Source organism: Peromyscus californicus, unplaced genomic scaffold, assembly GCF_007827085.1.
Source record: "Peromyscus californicus insignis strain IS unplaced genomic scaffold, ASM782708v3 Scaffold_7__1_contigs__length_154581171, whole genome shotgun sequence".
NCBI classification, from domain to species: Eukaryota; Metazoa; Chordata; class Mammalia; order Rodentia; family Cricetidae; genus Peromyscus; species Peromyscus californicus.
Window position 1 is genome coordinate 41,033,856 of NW_026294595.1, and position 13,964 is coordinate 41,047,819.

Sequence of the window (13,964 nt, forward strand, 5' to 3'; positions counted from 1 at the left end):
AATTAGAAAGGGTGATTAGGGCTTTAAAGACAAGATCAGTACCCATAGATAGATGAACCTGAAATACAGCTGATATTGGATCTTATAGTTATAATGATACTTGGATAGGAGAGATAATTTCTAAAAATGTTAAGAAAAATCAAATGGTCAGATGTTTTAGTTGTGGTAATCCAGGTCATGTGAAAAGGGATCATAGGCAAGGTGTTCCTAAAAACAGAGTTTTTTTCTAGAAATAATCAAAATCAAAGGCCCAAGCCTTCTGGAATATTCAGAAAGCATGTCAATGGCTGGCACTGGACTAATGAATGCAGATCAACAAGAAACCATTTGCCATGCCTTAGGAGGTCTCTTGCAGGTCCCATTGTCAAATTTGCTTCAGTCATTCTCTGTTAGCATTTAAGAAAAACATCCACAGAGCAATTAAGACTTAATGTCTATTGTGAAAAACCAAACTGCTCTAGATGACAGAACAGCTTAGTAGATAAAAAAATTTTCTGGAAAGACCATAAAACAAGTATTTTGGCAAATTTCTATAAATAATCAAAGACCAAAGCTAAAAATAAAAATAAATGGCATTAAATTGAGGATCTAGTAGACACAGGTGCAGATGTAACAATCATTTCATCAAAATCTTGGCATCCAGATTAACCTCTTCAGGAGGTAAATGTTTAGTCTCTAAGAATTGGAACTTTATCTCAGGTAAAACAAAATTCAGAAAAACAGAAAGGAAAATTAAAACCACGTGTGGTTACCATAGCAATGAATTTATGGGGACATGATCTGTTGCAGCAGTGGAAAAAACAGTTAACATTCCTCTAATCTCAGAAACAAACCATAAACTAATGTATGTTTCTGAGAAAAATATTAAAAGATATTATCAAGACTAATCACTGGCTTTTCATGCCGTACATAAGCAGGGCATAACAGCTCCTGATCTTTCAAAGGAACCAACAGCCCTACCTTTAAAATGGTTAACTGGCAACCCTGTGTAGGGGGAAAATGGCCTTTGGTATAAGAAAAGTAATAGAAAATAGAATAGCTGGTATAGGAGCAGCTAAAAGCTCAACATATTGAGGAATTAATCAGTCCTTGGAATTCTCCTATATTTGTTATTAAAAAGAAATTAAGAAAACAGAGAATGTTAACAGATTTGGGAGCCACAAATAAGCTAATTAAGCCAATAGGCCCTTTTCAGTCTGGAATTCCATTACCTTCTTTATTACCTAAAGAATGGTCTGTTATAGTGGTTGATTTAAAAGATTGCTTTTTTTATTATACATTTACAAGAACAGGAGAGAGAAAAATTTGCCTTCACAGTGCCTACTTATAATAATTCCCAGCCTGTTAAAAGGTACTATTGGAAAGTTCTTTAACAATGAATGTTAACACAGGCCCACCTGTGTCAATATTTTGTACAATACCCATTTGTACTAATTTGTAAACAGTTTCCTCAATCTATAATTTACCATTATATGGATGATATCTTATTGGCTGATTCAGACACAGACAGTTTAGAAAAAAATATTTAATGAGGTATATAGAATTTTGCCTTGTCTGGTATTAAAATATGGTCCTGAGAGAATACAAAGAAGAGATTCTATTAATTATTTAGAATATAAGATAGTTTTACAAAAAGTCAACCACACAAAATACAAATCAGAAGAGTTCAATTATAAACTCTTAATGATTTTCAGAAATTGCCAGAAAATATTAACTGACTGTGGCCCACAATTGGATCAACAACTCAAGAGCTGTGTAATTTATTTCAAGCCTTATGAGGTAATAAAGACTTAAATAATCCAATAAAACTATGAGCTGATGATGAGAGAAAATTGGCTATGATGGAAAAGAAATTGTAGGATGTATATGTAGATTGCTTAGATCTAGAGTTTGATTATATTATGGTTACTTTACCTTCTACTTATTCTTCTACAGGAATTCTTATGTAGAGAGAAGATAATATCATAGAATAGATATTTTTTAGCACACAGAGTAAAAAGTTAAAGTCCTGTATGGAAAAGGTTTCTGAAATGATTTTGAAAGGAAAATTGAGACTTTGTCAATTAGCTAGAATAGACCTGGCAGAAATTGTAGTACCTTTTACTAATGCTGAAATTGTCTCATTATGGGAAGAAAATGAACAGTGACAAAGAGTTTCCAGTCATTTCTTGGGAGAGATTAGCAACAAATATTATAAAGCAAGATACTTCAGTTGTTTAAAAAGAACTAATTGGATTCTCCCTCATATAATAAAGGGAACACCAATTTCTGGAGCCCCTACATTCTATACTGATGCAAATAAATCAGGAAATTTAGGTTATAGGTCAGGAAAATTAAGTAAAATGGTCAAAGCTCTCCCAATTCAGTTCAGAAGTCAGAATTATAATGCTATTCTCAAGGTATTATTAGATTTTGCAGAACCTCCCAATATAGTCACTGACTCTCAATATGCAGAAAGAATCTTTTACATATTGAAACTGCTGAACTTATTCCAGATGATTCAGAATTAACTTTGTTATTTATTCATCTACAACAAGTTATCAGAAATAGAAATCATCCTTTGCATATAACACATATTAGATCTTGTACAAGGATATACAAGGCCCTCTACCACAGAGTAATGACTAAATTGATCCACTATTGGTAGGAAATGTGCTAAAAGCCTCAGAATTTCATAAGAAACACCATGTTAACAGCAAAGGTTTGAAGAAAGATTTTTCTATCACATGGCAACATGACAAAGAAATTATAAGAAAATGTTCTACTTTTTCTTTGGATAACTAAACTCCATTATCTACAGGAAGTAACCCAAAAGGTGCTCAAAGAAATGAACTTTGACAAATAGATGTGTTTCATTTTGCTGAGTTCGGAAAATTAATATATGTGCACCATACCATAGATATGTTTAGGATTTCAATGGGCAACTGCTTTAAGTTCTGAAAAGGCAGATTATTTAATTGCACATTTATTAGAAGTCACAGCCATTGTGGGGATACACATACATTAAGACTACCAATACTCCAGCATATGTATCTAGTAAAATGAAACAGTTTTTCTTCCATATTACAACATAAAGCATATTGCAAGTATACCACACAATCCTACAGGACAATAGGTAGTAGTCATCTGTAATAATCAAACTTGTAGTTATGTTAGGTATGTTTTTAAGGTTAGACACAGATACATTTTAGGTAGATAAGTGGTCTTCAAACACTTCAGAGACCTACAGAATATGGTATTTATGATATTTTCATAACATAAGGCTTTTCATGACAATGAGATATATCTGCTCCTGGCAGTACCAATTTACTGTGAAAAAAAAAGATGATGGGCACCAAAGAATCTCTTATGGAGTTTGCTTTAGTTGTGGCAAAGTTAGCCACTGGACAAGAAAATGCCCTTGCTTTGACTGCTGACAGTATGCTGTCCAAATTGGACAAGCAGGACACAAAAGAATGCAACTGCTGAACTTTGCCAAGACAAGGTAGACAAAATTCCTGCTTCACAAAAAAGACTGTCCTGGCCGGGCGGTGGTGGCGCACACCTTTAATCCCAGCACTCGGGAGGCAGAGCCAGGCGGATCTCTGTGAGTTCGAGGCCAGCCTGGACTACCAAGTGAGTTCCAGGAAAGGCGCAAAGCTACACAGAGAAAACCTGTCTCGAAAAACCAAAAAAAAAAAAAAAAAGACTGTCCTATGTTCTAGGCCTGTAGGCCAAAGATAGATGTCCAGACATTGCAGATAAACAATAGGTGACTGTCCAGGCAGCCTGGTACTTCTGTCATTTTTATAGTTTTGGAAATTGTTTGCTCTATACTTCCTGTTTACTCAGGTAGTACTATATCCGTAGTACTATATCCGTCTTAAGTATCTGATGGAATTGAAGATGAGATTGCAATAGTTACAGGTTCCCTTGATTCCAAATTCAGAAAAAGAAAAAAAAAACTCACAAAAGAGGTATAAAGTATATAAGGTTGAGAAATAAAATGCTTAAATTATTTACCTAAGAAAATGTTTTGGGGTTCTAAAAAAGATAGTTTTGGGTTGGTAATACAAGTTAGGATAAAAAGTGAATTTGGTACCAAATTCTGGACTCATCAAGATGGGATAGGTAATAGAGTAGTTTCTTTGAATTTGCCAAATACAAATGGATGGGACATTGTGAATTCAATCCTTACTTGGTAAATGTTCTATATACTTGTATATAGTTTTACTATGTTAAAGTTAAAATCTTTCCTTTTTATTTAGATAAAAAAGGGAACTGTTAGGGGACATTCGATAACACTGAACCTCGAGTTTGCATTTTCATTGATAAAATAAAATTAACCTTCAGTAAGGAGGCTGAGTTGGCAACTAGTTAACAAAAAGTTATCATAGAGAATCAAAGGGCATGCAGGAGAAAGAGAGAGAGAGAGAGAGAGAGAGAGAGAGAGAGAGAGAGAGAGAGAGAGAGAGAGAGAAAGGGGAATAGTAGGGAGGGATTTGATGTGGCACAGCTTTTTCTGGTTTGGTGGAGCCAAAGCATAGGTCCTGCTGAGACACCAGCAAGGAGAGAGGGTTAGCTAGTTGCTACTCAGCTTCTCTGAGCTCACAGGTTTTCATCTTAGCTGTTGAACCTCAAATCTTATTTATAAATAGAACCATAGAGATTTAGTTAAAGATATCTTTAGTGGCCTACAAGAAGGCCTGTGCCTGTGGGAACAGAATTCCTGCCAGGCTATTGTCTGAGTGGCCTGGCAGCTGCTAGAGAAGCAGGCTGGTAATACAGAGTTGCAATTGCTGGCTGAAATAGCATTAGATTAAGGCACAGCCACCTTACTGAAATTAAATCAACAAGCACACTTTGACTAAAAACATAAATGTAGATATAAGGGTGAAAAAAATAACTCACAAAGTTTCATAACTTACCTTATGTCTCTGACAGAATAAAGAGAATCTGTGCTGATTAAAAACTACATCACCAGCACCAACAAAGCAAAACAAATAAAAAAATTAATCAAAGTACTCCAGACATAAGTTCCAGAATGCCTGTGAAATAAGAAATAGCTTGACTTTGTCCAAGACCCTGAAGGTATCTAAGAACACTCATACCCCGCTATGGATGATGAAAAGGTTTAGTGACATTGGAAAGGGAAGAAACTGGTGTACAAAAAAAATTCTTAATTCTAAGGAGAATCAGGAGTCATCGACCGACTTTTTTTTTTAATTTATTTTTTCGTTTTCTTTTCTTTTTTTTTTTTTTTTTTTGAGACAGGGTTTCTCTGTGTAGCTTTGCGCCTTTTTCCTGGAACTCACTTGGTAGCCCAGGCTGGCCTCAAACTCACAGAGATCCGCCTGGCTCTGCCTCCCGAGTGCTGGGATTAAAGGCGTGCGCCACCACCGCCCGGCTATCGACCGACTTTTAACCTCATTTTCTTATAGCTTTCTAAGTCATCCTTTCATTATTACAGAAAATGTGTATGAATGAGTAAATGACAATACTGAGGAGTTGGTTCTAATGCAAGCTAACCAGTAATGCCAGAAAAAGCCATATCATTATGTAAGTAATATTTTAAGAGTAGCATTTGACACAGAACAATGATTAACAAAAAGTGTTGCTGGTGAACTCTTGCTCTCATTCATTTTGCTGTGTTTCAACTCTGCACCATCCTCTTGTAACTTGTAGCACACAGCCTAGGTCTCCTGATCGTTAGTGAGGATGTTTTAGTGCCAACCCTCAAGCTTATTTTCAATTTTCTAACTTTTAAAATTTGGAACTTTGAGGTTCACAATGGTACTATCTATTTTCTCATGAATGAATAGGGCTTTTTATTTCGGGTAACAAAGAAAATCATGTTAAATGTACCACCTGAGACAGTGGTATTTGATCTTATTAACCAGTAGGCAAATGTGTTTTCTCACTTAAAGGTAAAGTGTGAAAGAATTTTCTCATTATTTCTCCTTCTCTTTTTGTGCTTCCAACAAAACGTGCTAACAGGTGGGGTATAAATTAACAGACCTTTTCTCAACTTAAATATGGGGAAGATTCATAGACTCTATGGATCTTGTACTGAGTATTGTCACAAAAAATTTAATCTGCTTAGATTTATAGGTGGCTCATTTTTGTAAGATTTATCACATAAAAAATAAAACACAGTGCTTTGACACACACTCTTTTTTATTTATTTATTTTTTTAATTCTTTTTTTTATTTTATTTTGCAATACAATTCAGTTCTACATATCAGCCACAGATTCCCTTGTTCTCCCCCCTCCTGCCCCCACCTCCTCCAGGGCAAAGCCTCCCCTGAGGACTGAGATCAACCTGGTAGACTCAGTCCAGGCATGTCCAGTCCCCTCCTCCCAGGACGAGCCAAGCAACCCTGCATAGGTCCCAGGTTTCAAACAGCCAACTCATGCAATGAGCACAGGACCCGGTCCCACTGCCTGGATGCCTCCCAAGCAGATCAAGCCAATCAACTGTCTCACCCATTCAGAGGGCCTGATCCAGTTGGGGACCCCTCAGCCATTGGTTCATAGTTCATGTGTTTCCATTCATTTGGCTATTGTCCCTGTGCTTTATCCAACCTTGGTCTCAACAATTCTCGCTCATATAAACCCTCCTCTTTCTCTCTAATTGGACTCCCAGAGTTCCACCTGGGGCCTAGCCATGGATCTCTGCATCCAGATCCCTCAGTCGTTGGATGGGGTTTCTAGCATGACAATTAGGGTGTTTGGCCATCCCATCACCAGAGTAGGTCAGTTCAGGCTGTCTCTCAACCATTGCCAGCAGTCTGTTGTGGGGGTATCTTTGTGGATTTCTGTGGGCCTCTCTAGCACTTTGCTTCTTCCTATTCTCATGTGGTCTTCATTTACCATGGCCTCCTATTCCTTGTTCTTCCTCTCTGTTGTTGATCCAGCTGGGATCTCCCGCTCCCCCAAGCTCTCTTTCCCTCAACCCTCGCCTTTCATTACCCCCACTCATGTCCAGGCTGTTCATGTAGATCTCATTCCATTTCTCTGTCATTGGGCGATCCCTGTGTCTTTCTTGGGGTCCTGTTTTCCAGGTAGCCTCCCTGGTGATGTGAGTAGCAGTCCAGTCATCCTTGTTCCACATCTAGTATCCTGCTATGAGTGAGTACATACCATGTTTGTCTTTCTGAGTCTGGGTTACCTCAGTCAGGATGATTTTTTCTAGGTCCATCCATTTGCTTGCAAACCTCATGATGTCATTGTTTTTCTCTGCTGAGTACTATTCCATTGTGTATATGTACCACATTTTGTTTATCCATTCTTCAGTTGAAGGGCATCTAGGTTGTAAACACCTTCAGCAACATAGCAGGATACAAGATCAACTCAAAAAAATCAGTAGCCCTCCTATATACAATGGACAAAGAAGCTGAGAAGGAAATCAGAGATACATCACCCTTTACAATAGCCACAAATGACATAAAATACCTTGGGGTAACACTAACCAAGCAAGTGAAGGACCTATATGATAAGAACTTTAAGTCCCTGAAAAATGAAATTGAAGAAGATGTCAGAAAATGGAAAGATCTCCCATGCTCATGGATAGGCAGGACTAACATAGTAAAAATGGCAATCTTACCAAAAGCAATCTACAGATTCAATGCAATCCCCATCAAAATACCAACACAGTTCTTTACAGACATGGAAAGAATAATACTCAACTTCATATGGAAAAACAAAAAAACCCAGGATAGCCAAAAGAATCCTGTACAATAACACAACCTCTGGAGGCATCACAATCTCTGACTTCAAGCTCTACTATAGAGCTACAGTAATAAAAACAGCTTGGTACTGGCATAAAACCGACATGTGGACCAATGGAATCGAATTGAAGACTCTGACATTAATCTGCACACCTATGAACATACAATTTTTGACAAAGAAGCCAAAAGTGCACAATGGAAAAAAGAAAGCATCTTCAACAAATGGTGCTAGCATAACTCAATATCAACATGTAGAAGGCTACAAATAGATCCATATCTATCACCGTGCACAAAACTTAAGTCCAAGTGGATCAAGGACCTCAACATAATCCAGCTACTCTGAACCTACTAGAAGAGAAAATAGGAAGTAGTCTTGAATGCATTGGCATAGGAGATCACTTCCTAAATGTAACACCAGTAGCACAGACACTGAGAGAAACAATCAAACAATGGGACCTCTTGAAACTGAGAAGCTTTTGTAGAGCAAAGGATACGGTCAACAAGGCAAAGCGACAGCCTACAGAATGGGAAAAGGTCTTCACCAACCCCACATTTGACAGAGGACTGATATCCAGAATATATAAGGAACTCAAGAAATTAGACATCAAAATGCCCAACAGTCCAATTAAGAAATGGGCTATAGAACTAAACAGAGAATTCTCAACAGAGGAAACTCAAATGGCTGAAAGACATTTAAGGAATTGCTCAACATCCCTAATCATCAGGGAAATGCAAATCAAAACAACTCTTATACCTGTCAGAATGGCTAAGATCAAAAACACTGAAAACACCTTATGCTGCGAGGATGCGGAGCTAGGGGAACTCTCCTCCACTGCTGGTGGGAATGCAAGCTTGTACAACCACTTTGGAAATCAATATGGCACTTTCTTAGATAATTGGGAATCAATCTCCCTCAAGATCCAGCTATACCACTCTTGGGCATATACCCAAGGAATGCTCAATCATACCACAAGAGCACTTGTTCAGCTATGTTCATATCAGCATTGTTTGTAATAGCCAGAACATGGAGACACACACTCTTGAATCTTTATGTTTATTTCTTAAAGCAGTTTTGGGATTCTTGCATTTTCTTTTACAGACATTCTCTGTTTTGTCACTAGGGCTTAAAATAATTTATTTAAAAGAGCAATGGTTGGTGATCTCCTGCAATGAGCTCTTCCTACTCTAGTGCTGAGTTATTGTCACTCTTTTCTATGCAGACAATATTTAAAAACCAATATATACAACATGAACAAAGAGGACAAAAATGAAAGAGATTAGGCAGTGAGACAGGAAGAAGAGAAGCAAAAGGGGGAGTGGGAAGACTGACAGGACATAGGAGGAAAGTGAGGGAATGAGGGAGGGAAGGAAGGAAGAAAAAGGGGAGTTCTTTGGAGGAAAAGTCAACTGTATTCATTGAAATAAGGTGTGCTTACCCACAGCCTATTTTTTAAAAGATCTTTCCTGATTCAGAATGACCAAATTCAGCTCAGTATCTGATATTAAACAGATACCCTGAACCTATCATTTTCTTGTTCCAGTGTTGTGTTGTATCATGATACTTCCAAATGCCTGACTATGCACAAAAGGAATTTCCACTTGGATAGAAAGTACCACCACACACTCAACATATTTTACTTACCTTCTCATTGAAAGGTACCACTTATCTTGCTTAATTAATTGATCATTCTTTGTGTCTTGATTTACAGAGGTATGTCTAGTTCATAAAAATTAATCAGAATTGTAAATGTGGACATTTTTTGTTCCCATTACCACATTCAAATAATAAAGGTTAACATCATTTTCACAATGTTTGGTGTGACATCATTCCTTCTCCTAAGATATTTGTTCTGACGCATTTTGAAATATTGTTTCATTGTGATTTGGTACATCTATTATTGTAGATGCATCATGCAAATGCTTTAAAATGCCATTCATATCTTAAGATGAAGAACAGCAAATTCAAAATACTAAAGTGGCTGTCTGTAGGAGATAGAGACTTATGCTTTCTTAACCCGTAATAGTTTAAAATATAAACAAAATAATACTTAATAGAGATACTTATGGTTATACTTATATTGTAATATTTAAATGATGTAAAAGGAGAAAAGTGAAATGAAGCAAGAAAACCAATATGATAACAATGCAAAGAACCAGATGATTTCCTCTGTTACTATGTCAACCCTAATGCTGAAAGTAGAAGATATCATCCTTATGAAAATAGACAATTTGCAACATATATGGCCTGAAGATAGGACTGAAGGCTACTTTTCTAGTGTGTTGCTTTTAGGTTTAGAGTATTATTTCCAGTGGTACGGGTGTCTGTTGGTTGGCTGAATTTGCCAGGGCTGAAAATAGAACTTAGAGCATTCTTGGCACATTACTCTACCCCTGATCTTTGCAGTTTGTTTTTAATGGAGCACTGTCAATTTCAGTTTGCTTTTCTTTTTTGGTCACAGTTATAGTTTTGTCTTTTCATCTACTTCACCAAATAGTACAATATTTTAGACTGGATATATTGAAGCAAGGAAATCCTAAACTAATGAATGAAGAAGAGGTTTTAGTATCTGTAATTGTAGGATTTGGTGTAACATGAAATGTCACATTTTTATTAATAAGACCATCTTAATGGAGCCAGATATTGGGGTGAATGCTGAAAGATCAGAGAAACAGAACAAGCCACATCCAACTTCACCTCACCAACTCCTCAGCTGATCTTGTTTCCTCAGACTGAAAGTGTCTGAGTCATCACCCGAATGGGTCTCAGCTGAACTGCTCAAAAGCCTCTGTTTCCTGGTCCTCACACCTTATATACCTTTCTGCTTCCTGCCATCACTTCCTGGGATTAAAGGTGTGTGTCCTCCCCAAGCAAAGACATGAGACCTCAAATGCTAAGATTAAAGGTGTGTGCCACCATGCCTGGCTCTGTTCCCAGTGTGGCCTTAGATTTACAGAGATCTAGACAGATCTCTGCCTCCTGAGTGATAGGATTGAAGGCATGTGTGCCACCACTGTCTGGCCTCTATGTCTAATCTAGTGGCTGGCTCTGTTCTCTGACCCCCAGATATGTTTATTGGGATGTATATATCAACCACAATTTGGGGCACTGAGTTGTCAATTTTCACTAAGGGACATCATCCCTTGAGCATAAAAGATTAAAATACCTAAATCTTGTAAAATTGTTACTGTTTTATATTTATTAAATAATAAAAATATACCAAAAATGAGCTGAAATATGATTTCTTTCATCAAAACAGACAAAAATTAAATAAGTGTAAGATCTTTTTCAAGCTTATTATTTCTGCAAAATACATAGCATCTTTATTCTAAATAGAGATACCCACTAACAAGTTGGATTGGCTGAGAGATCCAAGGTGCTGCATTCAGAAACACCCAATATCATTATACACAGAAGTTATCTTCTAAATTCACAAAGATTTTTGAAATTTGAAAATCAGTACATAAATACTTTAAAATTCTAAGAAACATTTTAAAAAATCCCAGAGGAAACGAAAATACCAGAACTAACATAAAATGTCACTTTTCAAAGTGATTTTTCCCCCCCATAGGAGATTTCATGGTCAAAGTTCAAGTAAGAATTTTTTGGTATGATGAAACTTCAGAGAAGCAAAATGAACTTGGAATTGGTTTCACAAGGGTTAGATATTACATTATGAAAAGGTATACTCAGCATCCATTTCATAACTTAGCAAATAATTATATCAGGTTTACTGTTTACCAATACTTGCCTCATAATTGACTAGATAGATCAGTAGATGATAGATAGTTGGTAGACTAGTGTGATTGATAGATGATGATAGATAGATGAAGAAAGAGAGAGAGAGTAGTTCAGATGGATCCCGCTCTCATAGATTTCATGCTATCACAAAACCTGAGAGAATGAAGAGACAGCTGCTGGAGAAGATCCCAGATGAGCTGAACCAGAAAGAAAGAACAGCACGGCCATGGGTAGACAAAGACTGAAAGGAAAGTGTTCGGAGAGAGAAGACATTCAAGTAACAGCACGGGAGAAATGAGGAGGAGGATTTCCTCCAGAGAATGGGATTAATTAGTCAAGCTGAGGTACAGAATGCAGAATTGCATCACAGATGAAGGAGATAGGTCTGGAGCGTTGATCAGAGGCCATTCCTCAGAAGCAGCACACTTTGGGCTTCTGAAACAGTGATGGGAAGGCGTTGAAAGAGTATGTGGGAGACCAGCTCCCACTCTTTCCCCAGGGTACTCTTGAGGAGAGAGGGATAAAAGATTGAGGTAGAAGGATAGAGGGGAGAGTAACACATGGAATCACAGGATAGCCTTGGGAGGGCCTGGATCCAAAGGCTCCTTCTGTCTCTACTAAATGGCTTTTTATAGGAATGCCAAGGGGTAGAGCAAAAGAACTCCCCTCCCCCAGCACAGCCAAGTTCAAAGTCTTCTAATCACCTAGTGACCATACACGTCATCATGCAATCCTCTAATGCAGACCTGCTGGGTAAAGCAAGCTCAGATCTCACTAGGAAACCTTTGTGGGCCCCCACAAAATTCTTAACAGGGTCAGTGTTTGTTTGGATTGTAAAATTTAGGGGCCTTAAAATCACCTAGAAGATATACCTCTTGTCATGTCTTTGAGGGTGTTTCTAGAGAGGATTAATTTAGGTGTGGAAGACCAACCCTTAAATGGACACCTTCCAATATATGGTCCAATTATTAAGGGGTGCAAAGCAATAGCAATGTGCATATGCTTACCTTTTCTTCTTCATGAGTCAGTGTGCATAGCCTCTGATTCATCCTCCACTGATAGAAAACTTCATGTTTCCAACATGGATTCAATGCCAGAAACTCTAAAGGGATTTCCCATGTATTTATCACTGGATTGGGGCCGCTGAGGGATCCAATTTCATGGGCTGAATAACTACTTGTTTCTCTGCTTCTCTAGTACACAAATAGCCATTGTTGGACTAATCAGCCCCTATTTTGTAAGCCAGTCTCATAAATCTCCTTTTGTAATTGTTATGTTCTGTTGGTTCTGTTCCTCCAGAGAACATTCCTTAATACAGGAAGAAATGAGGTTTCCACAGTAGAAATGCAGCTCTGGATGTGAAGATAACAGAGTGGACTGTGAGGTAAAATTTAGTGCCAGTCAGAAATTAGAAAATCCTGGCTTAAGGAATGGGTACATCATTCAGTTGATAGAGTGCTTGCTCAGCAGGCAAAAAGCCCAGGATTTGGTAGTGGGCACCTTATAAATGGGCTGTAATCCAAACACCCAGGAAGGATGATCAACATTCAAGGTAGTTTTGAACCAGTCTAGATAAAACAAGTGATTGTGTCAAAACCAAATAGCATCTAAGAAAGTGTTAAACAAAACAAAAGCAAAAATAAATAAAATCTTGACATGGATAATATATATTATATTAATATGGAAGATGCTGGTTTCAATTACAAATGTATAAAAAGATAGTATAAATATTATGTTGTGATCAATTGAATATGCCAACTATAACATGAGCCTTGCATTATGAACACAAAATTATGATCAGTGTTATAAGTCTGAACCCACTTATTGTGCATACAGAAGATAAACCAGTTTGCATGCTACTGTTTTTAGGCTGACTGCCTAAAATCTAATGAAAGCCAGTAGACAACTAGATATTTAGCTGAAATGTTCCAAAGAGAGGGCCAGATTTAGGCTATAAACACGGAAGATGTAAGCAGAGTTGAGGGTATTAAGTAAGATGTCTAAGGAAGAGGAATGATGCCATTTCAAAATCTAGATGTGTGTGTTTGTGTGTGTGTGTGTGTGTGTGTGTGTGTGTGTGTGTGTGTGTGTGTGTGAAAATTGAAATTCTATACCTAAGTGTTTGCCACCAAGTCTGACAGTTATTGGCCACATGATTGGATTTAATGATGTCTGGAAGATTGGTGAGGCAAACTTGTGGGTGTGTCTGTGAGGGTGTAACCAGAGGTCAATCCAATATGAGGGTTCGAATCTAATGAAGGATTTCCAGGTTTGAACAGGCCACTGCATCATGGTAAAGAGTGTGGAAGTTCAGGCCTTGGAGTAAGTACAGAGAGAGCTTAACTTCAAAATAAAATACTTTTAATTTTCCTTTTAAGATGTCCTTTCATGTATTTTTATCATAACCTGGAAATGCTAATTAACACACATAGGTATGATGCCCTCCCAGTGTCCTGAAACCTTGATATGTAATTGGTACCTTGAATAAAAATAATCATATACCTCAATTTCTTGGA

General features: G+C 37.4%; 1 long non-coding RNA gene across 3 annotated transcripts in view; it reads right to left on the bottom strand.

Annotated features, from left to right (window-relative positions):
• The window catches only part of LOC128101367 (uncharacterized), a 119,346-nt gene extending 106,756 nt beyond the window's left edge, over positions 1-12,590 (bottom strand). For all 3 annotated transcript variants that reach the window (XR_008215078.1, XR_008215079.1, XR_008215077.1), the window contains exon 1: positions 12,456-12,590. This is a non-coding gene — a long non-coding RNA (uncharacterized LOC128101367). The remainder of the gene's footprint in view (positions 1-12,455) is intronic.
• Between the last annotated feature and the right edge of the window lie 1,374 nt (positions 12,591-13,964).